This window comes from Portunus trituberculatus, chromosome 20 (genome assembly GCF_017591435.1).
Source record: "Portunus trituberculatus isolate SZX2019 chromosome 20, ASM1759143v1, whole genome shotgun sequence".
Classification (NCBI taxonomy): domain Eukaryota; kingdom Metazoa; phylum Arthropoda; class Malacostraca; order Decapoda; family Portunidae; genus Portunus; species Portunus trituberculatus.
Genome location: NC_059274.1, coordinates 5,669,117 through 5,678,054, shown reverse-complemented (window position 1 = coordinate 5,678,054; position 8,938 = coordinate 5,669,117). Strand labels below are relative to the sequence as shown.

Here is an 8,938-nt window from a genome sequence, read left to right as displayed (position 1 = left end):
TGGAGTTTGCTCTTCCATGGAGCGCAGAAATCACCAGCAGGCGTCTGGTGTGTTGCCTCATGAAGGGTGTGGTGGACGTGTTGCTTGGATTGATACAATAAAACAGGAGGCTTCTTAACGATGCTGCGTAATGTCTGATTGGATCCTGGTCAGTGGTCACTGCCGAGTTCGAGACGAGGCTCGAGCGGCTGTGATAGAGGCAGTGATGTGAGGCAAAGTGTGAGTATAAGGGGATTGGATGCTGTATGTGTGGGTTTCGATCCTTTATTAGGTTGGTGTGCATTTGATATTTTGTTGTTTGGAGCCACGTGACGCCAACATGTGAGGGACGCGGCTCAGAGTCAGTTGTGCTCTATGGAAAGTGAGCAGCATTGTGATGGTGGACCGCGTGGCGTCCATGACGCGATTTTTCTCATGTTATTTGTAACTCTGGAAATAGAACAAAGACAGGATACTCACCAAACGTTGTGTCAAGTGCTCATAGTTTTACAGTGGTCAGGGAATAACACTGTGTTGATGTGTATGTGGTGAGGTTTGGAGAAGCGAGTAGTGGTGAAGTGCAGGCGTGACTGACTAGTGAGTTTGTTTTAAGACAAACATTTCTTTAGGTGGCGGAACGTAGGGATCCTCATCCAATCTTCAAAAATTGTTCTACATTCTGTCCAAGTGAGGCAACAATGCACACGAAGGTTGCGTAAGAATACTGAGCCATATGAGGCGCAAGGGATTAAGTAGGTGAGTATGTGGGAGTTGAGATGGCGAATCCATTTTTCTTTTTTTTCCTTGTGTTTTCACCAGTAGTTTGTTACACAAACAGTTATCAAGTCCATCTTAAGAGCTTATGTGCGTCAATCATGAATTATATCGTTATATCTTTTCTGAGTGTCTGAGTTCATTATAGGTTTTTTTAATAATAGTTTCGTTTGGGTACTTTTCTTTCGTTTTCTGTTCGCTGCTTTTCGTTTTCTCTCTTACCCGTTTGCAGATTCCAAAAATATAGTAAGATGAGTAAAATTTATTGAGATGTTTTATGATGAAGGATGAGGTAATTCATTGCAGTACATTGTGAAAGATACCGGATTTGTTTTGATGAATATTGTATTCTCAACCATTGTGACCACAAGATTTTAAGACAGTAAGAAGAGGAAGAGGAACAAAGACGGTTTGTAAGAGAAAGAAGAGTAAAGACGAATTGTTTACAAGATGTGCATATTTCCAAAGTCTGGAATAGTGAGTACCGACCACTCATTGAGCATGTTATATTGGTTTATGCCAGTTTAAATCGGGTTAATTTAGGATAGATTATGTTCAGGCATTATAATAATTATGACAACTTTGGCCCGTAAACTGAAACGCTTTGCTCTCTCACCGTCACTGCTTTCCAAAGGCTACAGTTGAAGATACTCGTGTTTTTTTTTTTTTTTATGGTTCAGGTGATGGATTGTCAAAATTTCTAGTTTGTTAAAAGGAGAAACTATCTTGAAAACACGGCTAGTTTTCTTTGTGGCCTTGGAAAATTGTCATAGTGAGAGGGTAAGGCGTTTCTAAATCTCAGTGGGAGTATTACTTTCGTAGACACAGCCAAGAGTCCTTACATACGAGAGCATGAGCTCACTCTGACTTAGTAAAATATTGCCAGTCCTCTCTAGATATCAGAAATTATGACAGTTCCGCCACTGAGTCTGAAAAATAACTCTCATACATGGACCATCTTCTCAGGCTGCTCTGTTAAGTTTCATAACACGAAAATTGCTTCCTGGGACTGTTCTTTTTTTTTTCTTGTGAATGTTGTGTCAGTGAACGTTGTCTTCCATAAACGTTTCCTTTCAATAAAAAAAAAAAACGTTCTGTAGTCTTTCCAATAAAAACAAGCCTTGGAAACTTTTATCCAGGGCGACCGCTTTCTCTGTAAGCTGTATGATATTTTTGTTTTGTTTCTTGGGTTTGTTGATAGCTTAGAGAGAGAGAGAGAGAGAGAGAGAGAGAGAGAGAGAGAAAGTCATTACACACTGATTATTCGGAACATTAATATTCATATCAGTCTTTGTTTGTCAACGATTGCGTCCAATGTTCGCGCTCATGTTTGTGGGAAGCCAATTTTCTATTCACGGTCAATAACCGAAGAATAAAAAGAACCAAGAAAAAAGGAAAAACTGTGACAGAATACGAAAAAATATATATATAAAATGTGCGTTCATCCCTTTCCCTTGCATACAATTAACCCTACATATGGAAAACATCAACTCTTCCTTCCTTCCTTCCTTCCTTCCTTCCTTCCTTCCTTCCTTCCTTCCTTCCTTCCTTCCTTCCTTCCTCATATCTCCAGTAAATAGACACAGGACTCGTTTCTTAATCATCTTACCTTCTTTTCTTATTTCACTCGGGAGGAAGTTGGGCGCACATCTTTTGCCTCAGCGGAGAAAGGAGAATCTAAAGGGGTAAATCTACTAAAAGTTAGAAGCGCTTGGGATTTCAATAAGGCGGAGGAACTAGATTTACTGGGTAGCGGGAGTCTTTTGCTGAGAAGTTTAATGTTAAGAAGTGGAAAGTTCTGTTGGCTGGATTACCTTTCTTGTGTGGTGGTTGTTGGAGGGGGAAAGTTGAGATTAGTGTCGTGTTCGCGTTACTGTTGTCTGTTTTTTTTTTTTTTTTGTTTTACGTGTGTGTGTGTGTGTGTGTGTGTGTGTGTGTGTGTGTGTGTGTGTGTGTGTGTGTGTGTGTGTGTGTGTGTGTGTGTGTGTGTGTGTGTGTGTGTGTATTCTCTTGCTTTTCTAGTTTTTTTTTTTTTAATATTGTGTTTGTTGATGTTTTTTCTTTATGTTTCTGTAATTGCCATTAGTTTGCTGTTATTTGTTGCTTGTATGTTATTTCATGTTCACAATTTCTGCTGTTATTAGCTCTTAATTTTTAAGGAAACATTTTGCAGTTGTCGCGCCGCTCCACTCTATTACTCTCTCTCTCTCTCTCTCTCTCTCTCTCTCTCTCTCTCATCCTGGTCAAAATAACAAGAGTTGGGACGGAAGCAGAGTTCTTGATTTGGCTTCTACCTGACGTGGCGTGCGTGACTTCCTCCCTCCTGTATTACTAAATGTGCTAAATGATGCTAAATGTGGCCTTCACTGGGCTCTTTCACACCGCCCTGCATTTATAGGAGAGGAAAAATGTGTGTGTGTGTGTGTGTGTGTGTGTGTGTGTGTGTGTGTGTGTGTGTGTGTGTGTGTGTGTGTTGATTGTTTTCGGGTCACGTGCTGTTTGTCAATGCGTGTCCCTTCAATTTTGGGAGTGAGTTCGCTTGGAAAATGGCAATATACGCAATGGTTGTCGCCTTTCCATTCCAGTTTTCTGTTTGTGGTTTGTTGTGAATTAGTTGGATTATTTCATTGTTTTTTCGAAGTGTCCCCAGCTGATGAGTAAAGGCCATTTTCTTTTCTTATTTTTCCTTGGTATATAAATAAGAAAAACTAAAGAATAAGCTTCATTTTCCCTTTTTTTTCTTTTCTTTTTCTTTTCACACGCTTGTTTATAAAAGAAAAGTAACTGAGAACAGCAAATTCTTCCTCTTCCTTCTTTCCACAGACGTTTATGAGGAAAAAATCGACATCTATCAATATCACATTCAAGCAATCCATAATGTTGTTTTGATTTTGCGAGCCACTGAACCGATATTTGATTTATTACGTTACTTTGCTTCATTTATAACCTATTGTTGGTGTACATTGAAGCCCCCAGTCACATGTAACAAAACTCATGAATCAATCGTGAATGTTATTGTTTGCTCTGTTATGAGTCTCAATAACAGTTTTCACATAGTATCTATCATTTCAGGATTTTCATATTTCATTCTTTTGTATTTCATTACACGAATTGCCACAAAGGACTGTTTTTATCACTATACTTCACTTACTACTGCTACTACTACTACTACTACTACTACTACTACTACTACTACTACTACTACTACTACTACTACTACTACTACTACTACTACCACCACCACCACCACCGTCACAACCATTCTACTTACCACTGCCACCAACAGCACCACCACCACCACCACCACCACCACCACCCACCACCACCACCACCACCACCACCACCACCACCACCACCACCACACCACCACTGCCACCACCACCACCACCACCACCACCACCACCACCACCACCACCACCACCACCACCACCACCACCACCACCACCACCACCACCACCACCACCACCACCACCACCACCACCACACCACCACCACCACCACCACCACCACCACCACCACCACCACCACCACCACCACCACCACCACCACCACCACCATCATGCCACCATTCCACCACCACCACCACCACCACCACCACCACCACACCACCACCAACCACCACTGCACCACCACCACCACCACCACCACCCACCACCACCACCACCACCACCACCACCACACACCACCACTGCATCACTCACCACCACCACCACCACCACCACCACTGCACCACCACCACCACCACCACCACCACCACCAACAATAATAATAATAATAACAATAATAACAATGACTACTACCACCACCACTTCTACTACTACTACTGTTATTTCTACTACTACTACTACTGCTACTACTACTACTGCTACTGCTACTACTACTACTACTACTACTACTACTACTACTACTACTACTACTACTACTACTACTACTACTACTACTACTACTACTACTGTACCACCATCGTTCACACATTCTGACTGTAATTTGCGTCTCATACAACTGGCGAAGTGGTAACCGCAATCTTATTACCTATTCTAATTCAGACTAATTACATTCCAGACAGGTGTGCGAAGGAGATACTCTGCTCCTCCTTGTGGCGCCTCATGGCAGGTGGGGCGCCAGGGAGGGGAGAGAGATGGGAGGTGGTGGCTTCCCTTCTCCTCGCCCCCCCACCCCCCGTCCTTCTCCCCCTTTCTATTCATCTGTTGAGCTCCAAGGAGTGACAGGAATGCAGAGCTGAGTTTGTTTACTTTTCATTATTGGTACTGTAATAGTTGTTGTTGTTTTATTGTTGTTGTTGGTAGTGGTGTTGTTGTTGTTGTTGTTGTTGTTGTGGTGGTGGTGGTGGTGGTGGTGGTGGTGGTGGTGGTGCTACTGTTGCCTTTCTGAATTTGTCATCTTTCCAGGTTCGTGGGTTTTTCTTTGATATTTGTGTCTAGGAATGATTTCCCGGAGAGAGGCGGTGGCGTGATGGATAAGGTGGTGAGCGTGGGATCAGCAGATGTCCACACGTAGGCTCGAGTCCCACCACATACCGCCTTGAAAATATGCCATTTGTCGATTGGTTAAAAGTTACCTACATGTCACCATGATACCCTGGAGCCTAATATGGGTACCACTATAAATAAAATTGTCTGCGCTACTAATGGGTGGAAGTATAACAGCGCTTCCAGTATACTTCAAGTTACCTACAGGCGCTATAGGCCAGGACAGAAAAAAAAAATATTACAACTCTCTCACTATTAATCCATCTATCTATATCTATCTATCTATCTATCTATCTGTCTCTGTCTGTCTGTCTGTCTATCTATCTTCCAAGAGAGAATGTCAAGGAGTTTAATGAATAAGTCACAAATAGTCAATTTCAGAGTCGTTCTTCCAATAAAGTCTCCACACTGGCGTCACAAACATTCCTGCGTTAAAATTATTACAGGCAAACCTCGTATATTGTTACCCCAAAGTGGCCACTCTGGAAACCACCACCACCACCACCCCACCACCACCACCACCACCACCACCACCACAACTGAAGGCGATGAAAAGAAATGAGAGAAAAAAAATCCTTTGGAGCTCAAAACACAAAGAATTCAAGAGCAATAAATAGATTAAGAAAGTTTCCCCAAAGAAGAAATTACCAAAAAGTTGTCAGGTGGTCTGCTTTTCCCCTCGTGCTCCTTCCTTCCCCATCTTTTGTAAGAACTTATATTGCATCCTCTTCTTATTCCCCTTTATTCCCTTCCTTCTTTCACATTCCCCTCCTCCTGGGACTGCTGACGGTGAGGTATTCAGGGGTACCTCTCTTAAGGGTCATCTGCATCTGTTGAAAGCAAAGAAGTCAGTGTTTGGAAGGTACGGAAACACGAGTCCATTTTTTTTTTTTACCTCGTTTTTATTCTATGACTTTTTTCTCTCACTTTTTTGTCGTTTTTTTTTTTTGGGGGTGTTCGTCCTTTGAGTGTGGGAGCGGAATTGAAAAGTTTCACGCTTGAAGTTTGTGTTGTTTTCAGTTTTAGGAGTTTTTGTTTCCACTTATTTCTTATCTGGCTTTATTTTTTAATCAATTATTGGTATGCATAGTCAAGTTCTCTTTTTATCTTTTCCTTTCGTCTTTGTTTTTCTTTACTGTTGATTCTACCACTATTGATGATATTTATTTGCACACACACACACACACACACACACACACACACACACACACACACACACACACACACACACACACACACACACACACACACGGTAGCTCAGGGGTTAGGGGTTATAGCGCTGGCTTCACAAGCCAGAGGACCGGAGTTCGATTCCCCGGCCGGATGGAGATATTTGGGTGTGTCTCCTTTCACCTAGCAGTGAGTAGGTATGGGATGTAAATCGAGGAGTTGTGACCTTGTTGTCCCGGTGTGTGGTGTGTGCCTGGTCTCAGGCCTATCCGAAGATCGGAAATAATGAGCTCTGAGTTCGTTCCGTAGGGTAACGTCTGGCTGTCTCGTCAGAGACTGCAGCAGATCAAACAGTGAAACACACACACACACACACACACACACACACACACACACACACACACACACACACACACACACACACACACCGCGTAGTGTGGTGGTTAGCACGCTCGACTCACAATGGAGAGGGCCGGGTTCGAGTCCCGTCGCGGCGAGGTAAATGGGCAAGCCTCTTAATGTGGAGCCCCTGTTCACCTAGCAGTGAAAATAGGTACGGGATGTAACTCGAGGGGTTGTGGCCTCGCTTTCTCGGTGTGTGGAGTGTGTTGTGGTCTCAGTCCTACCCGAAGATCGGTCTATGAGCTCTGAGCTCGCTCCGTAATGGGGAAGACTGGCTGGGTGACCAGCAGGCGACCGTGGTGAACACACACACACACACACACACACACACACACACACACACACACACACACACACACACACACACACACACACACACGCCCTAAGCATTCTGAGATCCTTCGATCGAGTCTGATGAAAATATTGATAGAGAAGAAATCGAATCCTTTGAGGAAGTACACTGTGTTCTCTGAAGGTGCTGGAGGGATATGAGGAAGCCACGCCACAGGGTCAAGAAGAGGAAGAAAAGGAGGAAGAGCTAGTTTTCAAAGGGAGGATGTGAAAACAAGACGATAAGGAATAAAAGAAAATTCAATTGGATAGAAGAGAAGGGTGGCAGGAAAAGACAAGAACAGGAGGGAGAGGAGAAGAAGAAAGAAGAGGAGGAAGAAGAGGAAGATGAGGAGGAGGATGAGGAGGAGCAAAAAGGAAGAGGAGGAGGAGGAGGAGGAGGAGGAGGAGGAAGGAAAGAAATGGCGTGTAGTGGAGATATATTAGAACATAACAATTAAAACAAAAATGATAAGAGAGGATAGATAAATTATACTAACAACAATTTTTTTTTTCATTTAAAGATGTTTTTCACACAACTATCAGATTTTAAACGATGCTTTAGAAGAAAGCGTCTCTCCTCCTCCTCCTCCTCCTCCTCCTCCTCCTCCTCCTCCTCCTCCTCCTCCTCATCCTCATCCTCTCTTCTTTCCTCTTCTTCTTCTTCCTCTTCTCCTCCTCCTCCTCCTCCTCCTCCTCCTCCTCCTCCTCCTCCTCCTCCTCCTCCTCCTCCTCCTCCTCCTCCTCTCCTGCTCCTCCTCCTCCTCCTCCTCCTCCTCCTCCTCCTCCTCCTCCTCCTCCTCCTCCTCCTCTTCTTCTTCTTCTTCTTCTTCTTTCTTCTTCTTCTTCTTCTTCTTCTTCTTCTTCTTCTTCTTCTTCTTCTTCTTCTTCTTCTTCTTCTTCTTCTTCTTCTTCTTCTTCTTCTTCTTCCTCCTCCTCCTTTTTCTCTTATCTTCCTCCCATTTTCTTCCCAGTACACCTTGCGTCAATCTCCAATATTCCCTTCATCACCTGTGAGAGAATCAGGTGCGCCGTGTTTCCTCAATAACTGGGAAGCTCCTGAATCCTGAGGACATTGTTAAGCCCTTCAGTAGTGGGGACACATTTTTTTTCCCTTGAAATTTGTGTACGATTAGACCATTTTATTCACCTTAGGAAGGATCTATAGAGGTCAGAAGATTTATGGCTAGTCTTTATCATTTTCATCCACTACAAGAGTTTTGAAGCTGTATAAAATCACCAAATAGTAAGAAGAATGAAAATGGATACGCGTCATGGTACTGAAGGGGTTTAAACTGTGCTAAGCTCTTGTGTGAGTACCCGAGTTTTGCTTTCCCTTTTCCTCTCCTTATATCAAGTGTGTGTTTTTGACGCATAGATTTTTTAGGTAAGAAGGGAAAACAGACCAAGAGCAGTAAAAAGAATAGAAAAAAGGCCCACTCATGTGCCAGTTCCCTTACAGATACGAAGGGTTTGCTAAAAGACAGAGGTAAGTGTCTTGAATCCTCCCTCTTAAGTGAAGTTAGCTTCTGGTTAAATAAATACTTTGAGTGGTTGAGACATAGGCATATAGATGAATGCATAATTGACTAAACAAATCGATAAATAAGAACACAAGAAAATAAGTGAAGCTGAAAGAAACCATTAGACCTACTCTCTCTCTCTCTCTCTCTCTCTCTCTCTCTCTCTCTCTCTCTCTCTCTCTCTCTCTCTCTCTCTCTCTCTCTCTCTCTCTCTCTCTCTCTCTCTCTCTCTCTCTCTCTCTCTCTCTCTCTCTCTCTCTCCAGGTTAAG

General features: G+C 43.1%; 1 long non-coding RNA gene across 1 annotated transcript in view; it reads left to right on the top strand.

Annotated features, from left to right (window-relative positions):
* The first annotated feature begins 533 nt into the window (after positions 1–533).
* Positions 534–8,938, top strand: part of LOC123506746 — a 74,039-nt gene continuing 65,634 nt past the window's right edge. Inside the window, exons 1-2 of the long non-coding RNA XR_006675505.1 lie at positions 534–735; positions 4,816–4,819. This is a non-coding gene — a long non-coding RNA (uncharacterized LOC123506746). The remainder of the gene's footprint in view (positions 736–4,815; positions 4,820–8,938) is intronic.